Consider the following 19,955-nt stretch of genomic DNA (forward strand, 5'->3'; position numbering starts at 1 on the left):
AAAGATCATGTTCTTCCCATTCCTATCCACAAAAAAACCTTATCTTTTAACTATCACATCCCATCTGGTTAATAAAACTTCATTCATTGTCACAAATGACTGAGGAACAGGCATTCCTGAAGGATTCCAACCATTTCTTGTTTCAAACCCTTCAGCTTGGCTTATTCCCGGAGCACAGCACTGGCATTACAAATGATACTGTGTGTGACTGTATCTCTGTCTCTTCACTTTGCTGTCTTTGACACCATTGACCAAACTCCCCATCTCTAACTTTGCTTGTCTGAAGTCCATCTTGTGACACTTCCCTATTCCATTCTCACTAACGTACACAGTACTAGGGACTATACGGACTCTAATGGTTTCTCCTCTTTTGTCCAATAACCATCTCTGCTGTGGCCCAAGGGTCCATCCTTAATTCTTCTCCTCCTTTCAGCAATATCTGGAAGCTTAGTCAGCTTCCACATGTACACTAGTGATGCTCAGTTCTATTTCTTCCATTAACCCAAGGGTTGTTACAACACCCTCTAATTGCCTATCCAGCTTTCTTCAACCACTACTCCAAATTTTCACCAATTGCTGCTGGCTGTGCCCCCTAATCCACCTTTCAAGGTTCCACTTCTCCAATGTTTTTCTAGGCTGTCTACTGCTTTAATCTGCTACCATTTACAACTTATTCAAAATGCTATATCATATACCCTCACATGATGTCTCAGACATGCATCTCCTCCAACCCCCACTGGGTCTCCATGCCAAACAAGTTGGTTTTAAGATTGTCCATACTTTCTAAGCTTTCCATAGCTTTTTCACACCCTACATCAGTGATATCCAGTCTTATATCCCTGCACCCAGCCTTCACTCCATCACAAGCTTCTTGCTGTCCCCTTTCCACTTCCCTCCCTGCTTGCAGAAGCCTTTGTCAAACATACTCCTTCAATCCTGGACCCAGTGTTTTCCCTTCCTGCGAATCTCTACTGATTTTTCCTTGAGCTACAGTGCTTTGAAACACAAAGAGCTCTTAAACACTTAAGTGCAAGTTGTTGAAAACATCCCAGTTAGCAGTCAAGCAGCTTTGGTACCAAAGTCTCCTTTATCAGAAAGGATCCTAATGGCTGATTCAGCTGCACATAATTTACTAGCCTCCACTTTCATCCATACAATTCTCAGCCCTTTTAAAAATTACTGTGCAACACATTCCAATCTAAATCATTACATGGGTGCTTCCAGAGTACCTGAAGTAAATTTTGTGAAGAGCTAAAGGAAATTCAAAAAATTGTTTACAGAAAGGTCAAAGAAAACATTGTTTATAAGAAAACATCTAAATGTAATGCTTTCACATGAATAATTTAGACAACGAAATGCTGGTTCGAGATCAATACATCTCACACGTATTCAAGTTAAAAGCAGCGTCAATTAATGCCAAACTGTGATAAAGAATCTAAATTTTCTCCCTTACTCCTCAAGTCTCACATGTTTGAACGTAATCTGTTCAGGGGATTCAGCCAATATTGCTATCAATCTAGCAACTCATATCTGATAACAGCACACTTACCAAATTGTTCCCATCTTTTATCTTTTTTAACAGCATGATCATAAATATGTATCTAAGGACAAAGGCAGTCACTGAATAAAAATTAGCAGAGCTATAATCTACTCTGAGCCCTGCAGGCATTAGTGCTGGAACGTAAAGATTACATGGACTAGCCTATAACCATGAAAGTCTCTTAACAGGGTCCGGGAGTTTACTCTTTTAGAAGAACTACAGCACTGCAAGAGGACAGTACACAACAGATCCCTATGGCTGGAATTACAGCCTTTACTTCCCATAAGATCTAGGTTCTATCTGGAGGAAATAAAAATTGACCCGCTGCCGATTCCTTCCCATTTTTAGGACTCCTCCTGACAAGTCACAGCACCTTCCAAACCCACAACCACTACCATCTAGAAGGACAAGGGCAGCAGACACATGGGAACACCACTGCCTGCAAGTTCCCCTCCAAGTCACACACTTTTCTTACTTGGAACTATATCGTCATTCCTTCACTGCCATTGAATCAAAATCCTGGAACTCTCTCCCTAACAGCACTGTGAGTGTACCTACATCACATGGGCTGCAGCGATTCAAGAAGGCAGCTCATCACCACCTTAAGGGCAATTAGGGATAGGCAATAAAGAGTGGCCCAACCAGTGACACCCACATCTCATGAAAGGATAAAAAAGTCATCAAGCAGCAATACTGATGCTGTCTGATCATTCTCCCCGCTAGAAAAGCAAATATGATCTACAGAGGAACACATAAAAGACTACTTAGGAGCTTCACATTTGGAATTTAATAAATTCAAACCTCAAGGCCTGATAGTACATTCAGCAGTCTATTTTTTAACAACTCAGGTTATGAGCACTGACAAGGTTTCAATTAATGCCAATTCCAAGCTACAGAGATGCTGGTGATGGTCCTTCCTGAGCGATTGTTTTTACAACTGAATGACTTGGTAGGTCACTTTAGTGAGCTAATCAACTACAGAGCAGGGGACCAAGTCATGTGGAGGCCAGACTGAGCAGGCACCGCAGGCTCCCTTTCTTGAAGGACAGTTGGGGTATTTCAGGCAGTTCCATGGTGCCAACCCACAAATTCCAAGATTTGTTCAAGTTAATATGACATGGTTGATGTAAACTCCATCTATGGGTTGCCACTCCAGTCCGATAACTGCACCCAGACCCTATCACTTTAGAGTCAAGTCACTTTCACCAGAATAGCCCAATACTATTTAGCTGTGGTTCAGTTGGTTCAGTCAAAGTTTTGTGGATTCAATGTGTATTCAAAAGACTGAGCACAAAATCTAGGCCGACACTCCTGTGTAGTACTGAGGGAGTGCTGCGCTGTTGAAGGTGTTGCCTTTCAGGTGAAACATTAAATTGAGGACCTGGCTGCCCACTCAGGTGGTTACAAATCTCCTATGATACAAACCTATTTGCACAACAGCTGGGGCGCTCCCCCCAGTATCTTGGCTAAGACACCCATCTTCACTAAAAACAGGTTATCTGTACATTAGTGTGTTCGGTTTGTGGGACCTTGCATGTGTGCACTTTGGCTGTCACATTCCCTACAATGCACAAGTGACTATACCTCAAAAGTACCTCACTGGATGTAAAGCCTTTTAGGAATTCCAGAGTTTGCGAAAGATGCCAGATAAATGCAAGTTGTTTCTTTTCTTTACTTCTGAGTGTGATACCAGTAGTTGAATACATTCCCATTAACAACTGTAGGCCAACTGCCAGTCTTGCTAAGACTCCCTTTGGGAATGGTAGGGAAATTATTCTCTTGTGCTCATGCCAACCTGGTCAGTTGGCTAATGGAATCTGCACAGAGGAGCAAGATTTAGTCCTTGAACTATATACGTCACCTGTAATTAGCTACAAAACCTCAAAAAAAAAAAATTCCCATTCCTAAAATAATTCTCTGAGGTTCATTCAAAGTTCCAGTTTAGTTCAGTGGTAGGTTTCTCACTGGAAAATCAGAAATCGAGTACAAGCCCCACTCCAGAATTTGGAGACATAATCTAGGCTGACACTAGAGGACAGTACCAAGTACGTGCTACAATATCAGAGAAGCTATCTTTTGGATGAGTTTAGCTGGGTGGTCTGTCTTCCTGTTTGGATAAAGGATCCAGAGCACACTTCTTGAAGAGCGGCAGGCAGTTTGGTGCCTGCTATTTTTCTCAACAGCTGTTGAAAGGAAATTTTTATATAGCACCTTTAACATACTAAAACATCCCAAGGCTATTCACAGGGGAGTTAACAAATAAAATTTGACTCCAAGACACTTGAGGAGGTATTAGGACAAGTGATCAAAAGCATAGTTAAAAATATAGTTAAGAGGGGTGGAGAAGCAGAGATGGAATCCCAGAACATAGGGCCTAGTCAGCTGAAGGCACAGCTGCCAGTGGTGGTCATTGATAACTGGTCAATTTATTTGCTGAGTGCAAACCGTGAGCAAACTGTCCACCAGTTCCCTACAAACAACAGTGACTTCAAAAGCAATACATTGGGTTTGAATGACTTGTTTCTGTGCAATCTCTATGTAAGAAAGTGAATCAGGACAGAATAGTCAGTTATAGGCAGGACATCACAGCAGAGCCTAATCCAGACATTAGCCCAGCCCTAATCCACAAGTACCTTCCAGATGGGCACTGGATAATTTCCACGATGGGTACCATAGAAGATTGATCTCCTCCCTAGTCCAAAGGGTTCAGGCTAATCGTAGGGCTCCCACTTAGTATTGCTCAGCAGAGACAGCAAACAGAACCCAGATACAAGTTCTCATTTTAAGCGCTATTACCAAATCCTTGCAGCTGTTACAGAAGTACAGATATGAAAAGCTGTTACATTACAATGATGACTACACTTTATACATAATTCCAGTCGCTGTATGGTGCTGAGATGCTCTGAGCATGTGATTAAGATCTTGCATAAAGTTTACTCTTTCTTGTAAGATTAGGGTGCACAACAATTACTATCAAACTACTAGAGGGCAGGACTTTTCTTCAAGCTGTTTCCCATTTTTAATGGTTTTTTTAGGAATAGGCCCAAATCAAACAGGCAGTGAGTAAGAACCCAGAAGGCTGCAGGTTAGTGGTATAGGCAGACAGAAGGCAGATGTAGCTTACTTTTAGGTTACAACTAAATGGAAGTTTATCCAAATTGTCACATCCTTAATGGAGTGAAGGGAGAGGGAAACTCAAGCATATAGATACTTACACCGTTAAATGCTAGGGTGCATGAAGAAAAGGCTATCAAAAGACAATTGGGATTCATGATTTATTACACAGGGGTATTCAATAGCAAAACAAAGTAATCTGTTATTTATAAAAGATAATGATTAGGCACCAGCTGGAGTTCACTGTAGGAAGGATATTACAGCCATGGTAAAGATACAAAAAGATTAAACTAGAATGCAATTTTTTTAAAAAACGTAAATAAAGGAGAACCGGAGAAGTTTCCCAAATTAGGAAGGTATTGAGAATAAATAGCAAAAGACTGCTCCCCACTGTCTGTTTTCACTTTTTCTCACTTTCCTTCAACATTTATATGGAAGGTTTTGCAGCTCAAATAACAGTCTGGTAGCTCATGATGAAAGCCCTCCTTCCATTGGTAAAGTGATACTTCATAGGTAGGAAAGTAATTTGTGAAGAGGACATAAGAGGGCTACAAACAGATATAGATAGTTTAAATGAGTGGACAAAGATCTGGCAAATGGATTATAATGTGGGAAGATGTGAAATTGTCAATTTTGGCAGGAAGAATAAAGGAGAAGCCTATATTATCTAAATGGTGAGAGATTGCAGAGCTCTGATGTGCAGAGGGATCTGGGTATCCTAGTGTATGAATCACAAAAGGTTAGTATGCAGGTACAGCAAGTAATTAGGAAAGTCAATAGAATTTAATCATTTGTGAGGAGAATTGAATACAAAAGTAGGGAGGTTATGCTTCATTTGTACAGGGCACTAATGAGACCACATTTGGAGTGTTGTGTACAGTATTGGTCACTTTAAGGGAGGATATAAATGCGTTGGAAGCATTTAGCAGACTAATACCTGGAATGGGTGGGTTGCCTTATAAGGAAAGGTTGGATAGACTGGGCTTGTATCTGCTGGAGTTTAGAAAGGGAAGAGATGACTTGATTGAAATGTACAAGATCTTGAGAGGTCTTGACAGGGTGGATGTGGAGAGGATGTTTCCTCTTGTTGGAGTATCTAGAACTAAGGGTCACAGTTTAAAAGTAAGGGGTCACTCATTAAAAAGAGATAAGGTGAAATTTTTTCACTCCGGTTCGTCAGCCTTGGGAACACTCTTCCTGAAAAGGTGGTGGAAGCAGAGTCTTTGAATATTTTTAAGGCAGAGGTGGATAGATTCTTGGTAAGCGAGGGGGTGATAGGTTATTGAAGGTAGGTGAGATGCAGATTTCAAGTCACTATCAGACCAGCCATGATATTATATGGCGGAGCAGGTTCGAGGGGCTGAATGGCCTACTCCTGCTCTTTGTGTGTATGTTTGTACTATAAAGAGTTAATTCTATATGGCAGGAAGGTTTTATGGACTCCCAGACCCATACACCCACCGGACATGAGTATCATGCTGAATTCAGAATTGGAACTCTGGTTTCCACTCCCTGTGGTTAACTAGAGTGGGATTCAAACCTTCTGACTTAGTGAGAATGCTACCACTCAAAGGTTCTCTTCCTTTTGGTTGGTGAAAAAATAAAAATGTCAGATTTACTGAAATGTGGAAAGCTTTATAATAACTTGTGTTTCTACTTTAATGCAGAAAGACATCTCAAGTTGCTTCAAAGAGACATAATCAGAGAAGAAACAGATGCCAAGCAAAAAACAGAGATATTCGGCGGGACAACCTTAAAGTGTTTATGTTTATATATTTGTCAAAACAAATCACAACTAAAGAAAGTCTTGCATTTCATAAGCTCAGGACTTCCTTAGGTGAATTTTGAAGTATAGTTAATGTTATAATGTAGGATGTAGTGGCCAATTTGCAGCCAGTAAGACATCACAGAATGTAATTGGATAATAACCATATAATCTGAATCTGTTTTGTTTTTGAAGTAATGTTGGTTGATGGGTAAACATTGGCCAAGGCATTAGAGGAAACTCCTCTGCTCTATTTCAATATAGGGCCATGGGATCTTTAGCACCCAGCTGGGTGGGCAGAAGGGTCCTTGGTTTGATGACTCATCCAAAAAACAGCATCTCCAACAGTACACCACTGGGAGTGTCAGTCTGGATTATGTGCTCAAGTCTTTAAAATGGGACTTGAACCCACAACCTTCTGACTCTCAGGCAAGAGTGCTCCCACTGAACCACGGCTGATAACTAAAGGAATTCTTATCCAACAGATTTGTGATCATGGGCTTCTCACTGAAGTTGATGCTGCTACTGCAGAGCAGCAGCCTGAAGGCCATGATGCAAGGGGCCAGGACAGCAGTTCCAGGTCTCTTGAGGCCTCTAGGTACACTGCTGTCTCCTGTCCTGCTTTCTGATGCATGGCCCCCCAGTGAGGAGCAGGTATTCATCAGCCACTGCAGCAAGCTGCAAGCAGCTGTCAATTATACAAACATTCCCAGATGCAATTAAACACTGTTTATACAGCAACTTTTCATGGAGAAAAATAGGCTACGGTGCTTCACAAGAGTGTAATTAGATAAAAATGGATGCCAAACTGATTAGAATGGGTGGTCAAAAAATTGGCTTTAAGGGTCTTGCACGAAGAGATTGCATAAAGAGTAGGAAGTGGAGACACAGCGCAATTTAGAAAGGAAATTCCACATCACTCTATAGGCCAAAACTGAAGAGGGAATTATATACATATTTGGAAAATATAAAAGATAATGGAAAATTGGGAAATGACACGGTTGATAGCTCATTGAAAAGCGAGTACAGCACAATGGACCAAATGGCCCTCTATGGCTGAATGGTCGAGCTTTAAATTTTTGAATTTACTAAACCAAAGGAGCTGAGGACTGTTGACACCCAAGTCAGTCTCTTACCTTTATATCCATAATTGGAATTAAAACACTGATGAATCCAATGGACAAATAGTACCAATTTACACACATGGCCTTGTGTGACCGTGATAGTATTTACATGCCAAGCGATAAGTGATCAGACTGCTACAAGGCAAACTCTTTCCATCTTCCTTTGTACAAATTCTCTGCTTGACACTATGTTTGTGTTACAAAGTACAGTAGTTGTAAACTTTTCAAGAATACATTGACAGAAACAAAGAGAGTCAGTGCTTCCAGACACAACATTTATCCAAAACACTAAAACATGCAGTAAACATAACTTATCACTCATGACTAAATTACCAAAAACGCTAACAAGCCAGTCTGTTCACTAGATCAGTATGCTGGCCCATATTCTCTGCCTAAGTTCCAGTCAAAGAACTGAGAGGTACAGACCCTACAAAAGAAACCTTCCCAAATCCGACCTTAAAGCTGGTTAGTGTGCAAATTACTGAAACTATCAAATTCAGTGGTTACACAAGGATGACTACAGAATATAATAAATGGAAGAAATGGGTGGACAAGTATAAAACCCCATGTGGCCGATCTGTATTATTGATGTCAAAAACGGACACTGCATATCTCCTAATCATCATCCGAATATTTGCCATTTGTAACAACTAACTTCAGTTGCTCTCCCTTACACAAGCTGGAAAATCAATGCACATTGACCGTACAGATAAGGTATTCGCATAACTTTTACACAATTTAACCTTTTGAAGGTGTCCCAAACTTTTGTGAATCATACACATAAGAGCTCATCAATCTAAACATTGTGAATGGAAAGATCATGCTTTCCTGCTGCCTTGTCTTAACTTGCAGCAAGTCTCATTCAATCACCCCTGTGCTCTGACTGACATCAGCTTCTGGTTCAAGCAGTGTCTTATTTTAAAATTCATACCCTTCTTTTCAAATCCCTCCTTGGCCTCACCCCTACCTTTCTCTGTAATTTCCTCCAGCCCACAACCCTCCAAGATATCTGTGCTCGTCTAACTCTGGCCTCTTGTGCATCCATGATTTTAATTACTCCACCATTGGTGGCCATGCCTTCGGTTAGCCAGGCCCCAAGCTCTGGAAATTCCCTACCTCCTTTCTATCTAATTTTCACCTCTCTTCCCAAGATTTTGGTCAGAGGAGATGGTGGCATAGTAGTAATGTTAGTGAACTAGCATTCCAGAGGCCTAGATTCAAATCCCACCATGCATTCAATCAATAAATCTGGAATATGAAGCTAGTCTCAGTAAAGATGCCATGAAACCATCATCAATTGTTGTAAAAGCTCATCTGGTTCATTAATGCCCTTTAGGGAAGGAAATCTGCCATCCTTACCTGGTCTGACCTACATGTGACTCCTGACCCATAACAATGTGGTAGACTCATAACTGCCATCTGGAATGCCCAGCAAGCCACTCAGTTCAAGGGCAATTAGGGATGGGGAACAAATGCTGGTCTTGCCAGCAATACCCACATCCCATGAAAGAATAAATTTTAAAAATCTGACCTAACTCTTGCATGGTTCAGTGTCATACTTTGTTTTATAATGTTCCTATGAAGCACCTTGGGACATTTCATTACCTTAATGGTGCTCTATAAATAGCAATTGCTGTTACTTCAAATCATAGATTGTGTCACTTAAGTGGTGTTTGGCCTAACGTCTTAAAACGTAGTACTTCTATCTATGACAGGCCTGCTGGTAATCATGAGCACAGGCATATGGAATCACAAGACCCTTGACATAAAAAGTCTTCCTTAAATCCCTTGATTGTGAGTAAGATTAGGCAGTGAGTGAACAGACTATTGGTCCACTGGATTAGCTGTGAACCCCAATCCTTTGTCAACTGCACTTCCCAACATGTCTCCAAAAAGCCATCAAGAGTATAATTTTCTCTTCCCCCAATCCATAGGCACTGAAGGAAACTATAATTCTACAGTTACCCACATTCAGATAATCTGTAGGAATGTTCACATTTGGGGCCTTCCTGCTCTACATTGTTTAGCACCACATCATTTACTCAAACCATCAGGGGATGGCACAAAAGTCATCTTTAATTTACAAACGGGATGATGTGAAGGTGACAAGCATTTCACAACTGCAAGATTGATAAAGTACCCAAGATTGTACTTTAAAGGTAAAACCTACAACTTTGGGAATAATAAACACACCTTCCGGCCAAAGGAAAAATTTTCCAATGAAAGGTTTGAGATGCAGCTAGAGACCCAGGGTTTGTATCGAGTCCCCTCCCCAAAAAAACTTAACAAGCCCTCATATTCTGTGGAGCTAAACAAAAAAATAGGATTCTTAACATTTGCTTTCCCCTCCCAAAGGAAAATATCCATGGGTTTGATCAAAATCCGGGTGGGGGGGGGTCTTTTTCCAAGGCGAGAACCGGTTCTCCGCTCGGTCTCGGGGAAATCATCGCCACCCGAAACATGAAGCTGCCTCTCCCCCTCTCCCCCTGCTGGAAAAGGCCGAGCCCCCCACATCGCCGACAAACACCCCGCTCATGCAGGGGACGGGGGGAGAGAGAGGTACTGGGGGCGGGGGGAGAGAGAGGTACTGGGGGCGGGGCGGGAGAGAGGTACTGGGGGCGGGGCGGGAGAGAGGTACTGGGGGCGGGGCGGGAGAGAGGTACTGGGGGCGGGGCGGGAGAGAGGTACTGGGGGCGGGGCGGGAGAGAGGTACTGGGGGCGGGGCGGGAGAGAGGTACTGGGGGCGGGGCGGGAGAGAGGTACTGGGGGCGGGGCGGGAGAGAGGTACTGGGGGCGGGGCGGGAGAGAGGTACTGGGGGCGGGGCGGGAGAGAGGTACTGGGGGCGGGGCGGGAGAGAGGTACTGGGGGCGGGGCGGGAGAGAGGTACTGGGGGCGGGGCGGGAGAGAGGTACTGGGGGCGGGGCGGGAGAGAGGTACTGGGGGCGGGGCGGGAGAGAGGTACTGGGGGCGGGGCGGGAGAGAGGTACTGGGGGCGGGGCGGGAGAGAGGTACTGGGGGCGGGGCGGGAGAGAGGTACTGGGGGCGGGGCGGGAGAGAGGTACTGGGGGCGGGGCGGGAGAGAGGTACTGGGGGCGGGGCGGGAGAGAGGTACTGGGGGCGGGGCGGGAGAGAGATACTGGGGGCGGGGCGGGAGAGAGATACTGGGGGCGGGGCGGGAGAGAGATACTGGGGGCGGGGCGGGAGAGAGATACTGGGGGCGGGGCGGGAGAGAGATACTGGGGGCGGGGCGGGAGAGAGATACTGGGGGCGGGGCGGGAGAGAGATACTGGGGGCGGGGCGGGAGAGAGATACTGGGGGCGGGGCGGGAGAGAGATACTGGGGGCGGGGCGGGAGAGAGATACTGGGGGCGGGGCGGGAGAGAGATACTGGGGGCGGGGCGGGAGAGAGATACTGGGGGCGGGGCGGGAGAGAGATACTGGGGGCGGGGCGGGAGAGAGATACTGGGGGCGGGGCGGGAGAGAGATACTGGGGGCGGGGCGGGAGAGAGATACTGGGGGCGGGGCGGGAGAGAGATACTGGGGGCGGGGCGGGAGAGAGATACTGGGGGCGGGGCGGGAGAGAGATACTGGGGGCGGGGCGGGAGAGAGATACTGGGGGCGGGGCGGGAGAGAGATACTGGGGGCGGGGCGGGAGAGAGATACTGGGGGCGGGGCGGGAGAGAGATACTGGGGGCGGGGCGGGAGAGAGATACTGGGGGCGGGGCGGGAGAGAGATACTGGGGGCGGGGCGGGAGAGAGATACTGGGGGCGGGGCGGGAGAGAGATACTGGGGGCGGGGCGGGAGAGAGATACTGGGGGCGGGGCGGGAGAGAGATACTGGGGGCGGGGCGGGAGAGAGATACTGGGGGCGGGGCGGGAGAGAGATACTGGGGGGCGGGGCGGGAGAGAGATACTGGGGGCGGGGCGGGAGAGAGATACTGGGGGCGGGGCGGGAGAGAGATACTGGGGGGGGGGCGGGAGAGAGATACTGGGGGGGGGGGGGGGAAGAGAGATACTGGGGGGGGGGGGGGGGGGGGGGGGGGAGAGGAGAGAGATACGGGGGGGGGGGGGGGGGGGGGGGGGGAGAGATACCGGGGGGGGGGGGGGGGGGGGGGGGAGATACGGGGGGGGGGGGGGGGGGGGGGGGGGGGGGAGAGATACCGGGGGGGGGGGGGGAGGAGAGAGATACTGGGGGGGGGGGGGAGGGAGAGAGATACTGGGGGGGGGGAGGGAGGGAGAGAGATACTGGGGGGGGGGAGGGAGGGAGAGAGATACTGGGGGGGGGGGGGGGGGGAGAGAACCTGGGGGAGAGGAGAGAGATACTGGGGGGGGGGAGGGAGAGAGATACTGGGGGGGGGAGGGAGGAGAGAGATACTGGGGGGGGGAGGGAGGAGAGAGATACTGGGGGGGGGGAGGGAGGGAGGGAGAGAGATACTGGGGGCGGGGCGGGAGGAGAGAGATACTGGGGGCGGGGCGGGAGAGAGATACTGGGGGCGGGGAGGAGAGAGATACTGGGGGGGGCGGGGAGGGAGAGAGATACTGGGGGGGGGAGGGGAGGGAGAGAGATACTGGGGGGGGGAGGGAGGGAGAGAGATACTGGGGGGGGGGGGAGGGAGAGAGATACTGGGGGGGGGAGGGAGAGAGATACTGGGGGGGGGGAGGAGAGAGATACTGGGGGGGGGAGGGAGGGAGAGAGATACTGGGGGGGGGAGGGAGGGAGAGAGATACTGGGGGGGGGGAGGGAGGGAGAGAGATACTGGGGGGGGGGGAGGGAGAGAGATACTGGGGGGGGGGGAGGGAGAGAGATACTGGGGGGGGGGGAGGGAGAGAGATACTGGGGGCGGGGGGGAGGGAGAGAGATACTGGGGGCGGGGGGAGGGAGAGAGATACTGGGGGCGGGGGGAGGGAGAGAGATACTGGGGGCGGGGGGGAGGGAGAGAGATACTGGGGGCGGGGGGAGGGAGAGAGATACTGGGGGCGGGGGGAGGGAGAGAGATACTGGGGGCGGGGGGAGGGAGAGAGATACTGGGGGCGGGGGGGAGGGAGAGAGATACTGGGGGCGGGGGGAGGGAGAGAGATACTGGGGGCGGGGGGAGGGAGAGAGATACTGGGGGCGGGGGGAGGGAGAGAGATACTGGGGGCGGGGGGAGGGAGAGAGATACTGGGGGCGGGGGGAGGGAGAGAGATACTGGGGGCGGGGGGAGGGAGAGAGATACTGGGGGCGGGGGGAGGGAGAGAGATACTGGGGGCGGGGGGAGGGAGAGAGATACTGGGGGCGGGGGGAGGGAGAGAGATACTGGGGGCGGGGGGAGGGAGAGAGATACTGGGGGCGGGGGGAGGGAGAGAGATACTGGGGGCGGGGGGAGGGAGAGAGATACTGGGGGCGGGGGGAGGGAGAGAGATACTGGGGGCGGGGGGAGGGAGAGAGATACTGGGGGCGGGGGGAGGGAGAGAGATACTGGGGGCGGGGGGAGGGAGAGAGATACTGGGGGCGGGGGGAGGGAGAGAGATACTGGGGGCGGGGGGAGGGAGAGAGATACTGGGGGCGGGGGGAGGGAGAGAGATACTGGGGGCGGGGGGAGGGAGAGAGATACTGGGGGCGGGGGGAGGGAGAGAGATACTGGGGGCGGGGGGAGGGAGAGAGATACTGGGGGCGGGGGGAGGGAGAGAGATACTGGGGGCGGGGGGAGGGAGAGAGATACTGGGGGCGGGGGGAGGGAGAGAGATACTGGGGGCGGGGGGAGGGAGAGAGATACTGGGGGCGGGGGGGAGGGAGAGAGATACTGGGGGCGGGGGGAGGGAGAGAGATACTGGGGGCGGGGGGAGGGAGAGAGATACTGGGGGCGGGGGGAGGGAGAGAGATACTGGGGGCGGGGGGAGGGAGAGAGATACTGGGGGCGGGGGGAGGGAGAGAGATACTGGGGGCGGGGGGAGGGAGAGAGATACTGGGGGCGGGGGGAGGGAGAGAGATACTGGGGGCGGGGGGAGGGAGAGAGATACTGGGGGCGGGGGGAGGGAGAGAGATACTGGGGGCGGGGGGAGGGAGAGAGATACTGGGGGCGGGGGGAGGGAGAGAGATACTGGGGGCGGGGGGAGGGAGAGAGATACTGGGGGCGGGGGGAGGGAGAGAGATACTGGGGGCGGGGGGAGGGAGAGAGATACTGGGGGCGGGGGGAGGGAGAGAGATACTGGGGGCGGGGGGAGGGAGAGAGATACTGGGGGCGGGGGGAGGGAGAGAGATACTGGGGGCGGGGGGAGGGAGAGAGATACTGGGGGCGGGGGGAGGGAGAGAGATACTGGGGGCGGGGGGAGGGAGAGAGATACTGGGGGCGGGGGGAGGGAGAGAGATACTGGGGGCGGGGGGAGGGAGAGAGATACTGGGGGCGGGGGGAGGGAGAGAGATACTGGGGGCGGGGGGAGGGAGAGAGATACTGGGGGCGGGGGGAGGGAGAGAGATACTGGGGGCGGGGGGAGGGAGAGAGATACTGGGGGCGGGGGGAGGGAGAGAGATACTGGGGGCGGGGGGAGGGAGAGAGATACTGGGGGCGGGGGGAGGGAGAGAGATACTGGGGGCGGGGGGAGGGAGAGAGATACTGGGGGCGGGGGGAGGGAGAGAGATACTGGGGGCGGGGGGAGGGAGAGAGATACTGGGGGCGGGGGGAGGGAGAGAGATACTGGGGGCGGGGGGAGGGAGAGAGATACTGGGGGCGGGGGGAGGGAGAGAGATACTGGGGGCGGGGGGAGGGAGAGAGATACTGGGGGCGGGGGGAGGGAGAGAGATACTGGGGGCGGGGGGAGGGAGAGAGATACTGGGGGCGGGGGGAGGGAGAGAGATACTGGGGGCGGGGGGAGGGAGAGAGATACTGGGGGCGGGGGGAGGGAGAGAGATACTGGGGGCGGGGGGAGGGAGAGAGATACTGGGGGCGGGGGGAGGGAGAGAGATACTGGGGGCGGGGGGAGGGAGAGAGATACTGGGGGCGGGGGGAGGGAGAGAGATACTGGGGGCGGGGGGAGGGAGAGAGATACTGGGGGCGGGGGGAGGGAGAGAGATACTGGGGGCGGGGGGAGGGAGAGAGATACTGGGGGCGGGGGGAGGGAGAGAGATACTGGGGGCGGGGGGAGGGAGAGAGATACTGGGGGCGGGGGGAGGGAGAGAGATACTGGGGGCGGGGGGAGGGAGAGAGATACTGGGGGCGGGGGGAGGGAGAGAGATACTGGGGGCGGGGGGAGGGAGAGAGATACTGGGGGCGGGGGGAGGGAGAGAGATACTGGGGGCGGGGGGAGGGAGAGAGATACTGGGGGCGGGGGGAGGGAGAGAGATACTGGGGGCGGGGGGAGGGAGAGAGATACTGGGGGCGGGGGGAGGGAGAGAGATACTGGGGGCGGGGGAGGGAGAGAGATACTGGGGGCGGGGGGAGGAGAGAGATACTGGGGGCGGGGAGGGAGAGAGATACTGGGGGCGGGTGAGGGAGGAGAGAGATACTGGGGGCGGGGAGGGAAGAGAGATACTGGGGGCGGAGGAGGAGAGAGATACTGGGCGGGGGAGGAAGAGAGATACTGGGCGGGGGGAGGGAAGAGAGATACTGGGCGGGGAGGAAGAGAGATACTGGGGCGGGGGAGGAAAGAGAGATACTGGGGCGGGAGGAAGAGAGATACTGGGGGCGGAGGAGAGAGATACTTGGTGGGGGAGGGAGAGAGATACTGGGGGGGAGAAGAGAGATACTGGGGGGGAGGAAGAGAGATACTGGGGGGGAGGAAGAGAGATACTGGGGGGGAGAGAAGGAGATACTGGGGGGGAGGAAGAGAGATACTGGGGGGGAGGAAGAGAGATACTGGGGGGGGGAAGAGAGATACTGGGGGGGAGGAAGAGAGATACTGGGGGGGAGGAAGAGAGATACTGGGGGGAGGAAGAGAATACTGGGGGGGAGGAAGAGAGATACTGGGGGGGAGGAAGAGAGATACTGGGGGGGAGGAAGAGAGATACTGGGGGGGAGGAAGAGAGATACTGGGGGGGAGGAAGAGAGATACTGGGGGGGAGGAAGAGAGATACTGGGGGGGAGGAAGAGAGATACTGGGGGGGAGGAAGAGAGATACTGGGGGGGAGGAAGAGAGATACTGGGGGGGAGGAAGAGAGATACTGGGGGGGAGGAAGAGAGATACTGGGGGGGAGGAAGAGAGATACTGGGGGGGAGGAAGAGAGATACTGGGGGGGAGGAAGAGAGATACTGGGGGGGAGGAAGAGAGATACTGGGGGGGAGGAAGAGAGATACTGGGGGGGAGGAAGAGAGATACTGGGGGGGAGGAAGAGAGATACTGGGGGGGAGGAAGAGAGATACTGGGGGGGAGGAAGAGAGATACTGGGGGGGAGGAAGAGAGATACTGGGGGGGAGGAAGAGAGATACTGGGGGGGAGGAAGAGAGATACTGGGGGGGAGGAAGAGAGATACTGGGGGGGAGGAAGAGAGATACTGGGGGGGAGGAAGAGAGATACTGGGGGGGAGGAAGAGAGATACTGGGGGGGAGGAAGAGAGATACTGGGGGGGAGGAAGAGAGATACTGGGGGGGAGGAAGAGAGATACTGGGGGGGAGGAAGAGAGATACTGGGGGGGAGGAAGAGAGATACTGGGGGGGAGAAGAGAGATACTGGGGGGGAGAAGAGAGATACTGGGGGGGAGAAGAGAGATACTGGGGGGGAGAAGAGAGATACTGGGGGGGAGAAGAGAGATACTGGGGGGGGAGAAGAGAGATACTGGGGGGGAGGAAGAGAGATACTGGGGGGGAGGAAGAGAGATACTGGGGGGGAGGAAGAGAGATACTGGGGGGGAGGAAGAGAGATACTGGGGGGGAGGAAGAGAGATACTGGGGGGGAGGAAGAGAGATACTGGGGGGGAGGAAGAGAGATACTGGGGGGGAGGAAGAGAGATACTGGGGGGGAGGAAGAGAGATACTGGGGGGGAGGAAGAGAGATTACTGGGGGGGAGGAAGAGAGATACTGGGGGGAGGAAGAGAGATACTGGGGGGGGAGGAAGAGAGATACTGGGGGGGAGGAAGAGAGAATACTGGGGGGGATGGAAGAGAGATACTGGGGGGGAGGAAGAGAGATACTGGGGGGGAGAAGAGAGAATACTGGGTGGGAAGGAAGAGAGATACTGAGGGGGGAGGAAGAGAGATACTGGGGGGGGAGGAAGAGAGATACTGGGGGGGAGGAAGAGAGAACTGGGGGGGAGGAAGAGAGATACTGGGGGGGAGAAGAGAGATACTGGGGGGGAGAAGAGAGATACTGGGGGGAGGAAGGAAGAGAGATACTGGGGAGGGGAGGAATAGAGATACTGGGGGGGAGGAAGAGAGATACTGGGGGGGAGGAAGAGAGAATACTGGGGGGGAGGAAGAGAGGATACTGGGGGGGAGGAAGAGAGATACTGGGGGTGGAGGAAGAGAGATACTGGGGGGTAGGAAGAGAGATACTGGGGGGGGAGAGAGAGATACTGGGGGGGGGAGGAGAGATACTGGGGGGGGAGGAGAGATACTGGGGGGGGAGAAGAGAGATACTGGGGGGGGGAGAAGAGAGATACTGGGGGGGGGAGAAGAGAGATACTGGGGGGGGGAGAAGAGAGATACTGGGGGGGGGGAGAAGAGAGATACTGGGGGGGGGGAGAAGAGAGATACTGGGGGGGGGGGAGAAGAGAGATACTGGGGGGGGGAGAAGAGAGATACTGGTGGGGGGGAGAAGAGAGATACTGGTGGGGGGGGGAAGAGAGATACTGGTGGGGGGGGGAAGAGAGATACTGGTGGGGGGGGGAAGAGAGATACTGGTGGGGGGGGGAAGAGAGATACTGGGGGGTGGAAGAGAGATACTGGGTGGGGGGGAAGAGAGATACTGGGTGGGGGGGAAGAGAGATACTGGGGGGGGGGAGAAGAGAGATACTGGGGGGGGGAGAATAGAGATACTGGGGGGGGGGGAGAAGAGAGATACTGGGGGGGGGGAGAAGAGAGATACTGGGGGGGGGGAGAAGAGAGATACTGGGGGGGGGAGAAGAGAGATACTGGGGGGGGAGAAGAGAGATACTGGGGGGGGAAGAAGAGAGATACTGGGGGGGGGGAGAAGAGAGATACTGGGGGGGGGGGAGAAGAGAGATACTGGGGGGGGGGAGAAGAGAGATACTGGGGGGGGGAGAAGAGAGATACTGGTGGGGGGGAGAAGAGAGATACTGGTGGGGGGGAGAAGAGAGATACTGGTGGGGGGGGAAGAGAGATACTGGTGGGGGGGGGAAGAGAGATACTGGTGGGGGGGGGAAGAGAGATACTGGGTGGGGGGGAAGAGAGATACTGGGTGGGGGGGGAAGAGAGATACTGGGTGGGGGGGAAGAGAGATACTGGGTGGGGGGGAAGAGAGATACTGGGTGGGGGGGAAGAGAGATACTGGCGGGGGGGAAGAGAGATACTGGCGGGGGGGAAGAGAGATACTGGCGGGGGGGAAGAGAGATACTGGCGGGGGGGAAGAGAGATACTGGCGGGGGGGAAGAGAGATACTGGCGGGGGGGAAGAGAGATACTGGCGGGGGGGAAGAGAGATACTGGCGGGGGGGAAGAGAGATACTGGCGGGGGGGAAGAGAGATACTGGCGGGGGGGAAGAGAGATACTGGCGGGGGGGAAGAGAGATACTGGCGGGGGGGAAGAGAGATACTGGCGGGGGGGAAGAGAGATACTGGCGGGGGGGAAGAGAGATACTGGCGGGGGGGAAGAGAGATACTGGCGGGGGGGAAGAGAGATACTGGCGGGGGGGAAGAGAGATACTGGCGGGGGGGAAGAGAGATACTGGCGGGGGGGAAGAGAGATACTGGCGGGGGGGAAGAGAGATACTGGCGGGGGGGAAGAGAGATACTGGCGGGGGGGAGAGAGATACTGGCGAGGGGGAGAGATACTGGGGGGATCCAAGGAGCTGCAAGGACAGAGCCAGCGGCCCAGCCCAGAGCGTAACCCCACCTCCCCCCACTGCCGCAGGGGCCCAGCCATTTCACGGTTCAATTTAACCGCAGCTCCATAGCCCGAGAACTGTGGGCAACGGGGCTGCAGCTGTAGCAGGGCCTGGTCCACACACACCCCCTCTGGCTGGGCCACCGGTGCAACCGCGGGATAATTCTCCACAACTCCCAGCCTCAAGGGCCTGCTACATCGCCGGGCCCCAGGCTCAGCCTGACTCATTGTCTCAAAAACACCGGTCCCCAGGCCCAAGCCGCCGCAAGGGCATCGCCCCAGTTTCCCTCAAGCCCCCGCTCCTCACCTTCTGCACGTTCAGGAGATACCGCGAGCTCTTCCTCCGGCTTCATTCAAATCGACAGCGTTACTCGGCGCCAGGAAGCCACAGTGCCGCAAGCTCGGCCTTTCATCCCGCGACAAGGCAGCCGCGGCCGCAGGAACATCCTCGCTTCGCAGAGAGGGGGCGCCTCCCGCCGCCCCGGAGGACCCACAGCGCCTCCCGCCGCCCCGGAGGACCCACAGCGCCCCCTGCCGCCCCGGAGGACTCACAGCGCCCCACCCCCAACCATTGCCGCCGCACTCTCCCCAGCCGCCGCCGCCGCCACCCCGGAATACCCATAACGCCTCCCGCCGCTGGGAGGATGAACTTTCTATATTCAGTCGGGAGCCTTGAGGTTGGCTTGGGCTCGTTTACTATTCCATTTAAAAGTGACTCCTTTCTGCGAGACAGCTGGGTCTAGAAGGACTGAAAATTACTAAAGAGGGGTTAGAAAGGTTGACTCCACTTGACTCCACCCCCCTCGACCAGCTTATATTTCACCTCATTTCTATATTTCCTTAGTTCTGATGAAGAGTCATTCGGACTCGAAACATTAACTGTTTTCCTCTCTGCAGATGCTGTCAGACTTGCTGAGTTTTTCCAGCTATTTTTGTTTTTCGCTCCATTTGAAGTTGATAAGTCACCAGGATCGGATGGATGGATCGCAGGGCACTGAAGGTTCAAGGGTGGAAATTGGTTCTAATCTTCCAATCCTCCTCAGACACCGGGATGGTGCCAGAGGACTGGAGAATTGCCAATGTATTTTTAAAAAAGGGCATAAGGATAAACCCAGCAACCACAGGCCCGTCAGTTTAACCTCGATGGCCGGAAAGCTTTTAGAAAGGATAATCCATAAAAAAAAAGATACCTTGGGCAGTTTTCTGTTCGGGGAGCCGACACGTAAAATGACGTGGGGTGACTTCAGGCATGCGTCCTGACGTCATAGAGGTCTACAGCACAGAAAAAGACCCTACAGCTCATCGAGTCTGTGCCTATCAAACAATTACCTAACTATTCTAATCCCATTTTCCAGCACTAGGCCCATAGCTTTGTATGCCATGGCATCGCAAGACCACATCCAAATACTTCTGAAATGTTATGAGGGTTTCTGCCTCTA

At 53.1% G+C, this 19,955-nt stretch overlaps 1 protein-coding gene across 7 annotated transcripts in view; it reads right to left on the reverse strand.

The window, feature by feature from the left end:
• dpp9 (dipeptidyl-peptidase 9) overlaps positions 1-19,000 on the reverse strand; it is a 95,325-nt gene extending 76,325 nt beyond the window's left edge. For 6 of the 7 annotated variants that reach the window (XM_041204605.1, XM_041204604.1, XM_041204610.1 and 3 more), the window contains exon 1: positions 18,824-18,999. The gene's annotated coding sequence lies outside the window, so the exon portion shown is untranslated. Of the gene's footprint in view, positions 1-18,823 lie in introns of all 7 variants that reach the window. The other variant, XM_041204603.1, reaches the window with a different exon arrangement.
• Positions 19,001-19,955: the final 955 nt, after the last annotated feature.

This window comes from Carcharodon carcharias, chromosome 14 (assembly GCF_017639515.1).
Source record: "Carcharodon carcharias isolate sCarCar2 chromosome 14, sCarCar2.pri, whole genome shotgun sequence".
Lineage (NCBI taxonomy): Eukaryota > Metazoa > Chordata > Chondrichthyes > Lamniformes > Lamnidae > Carcharodon > Carcharodon carcharias.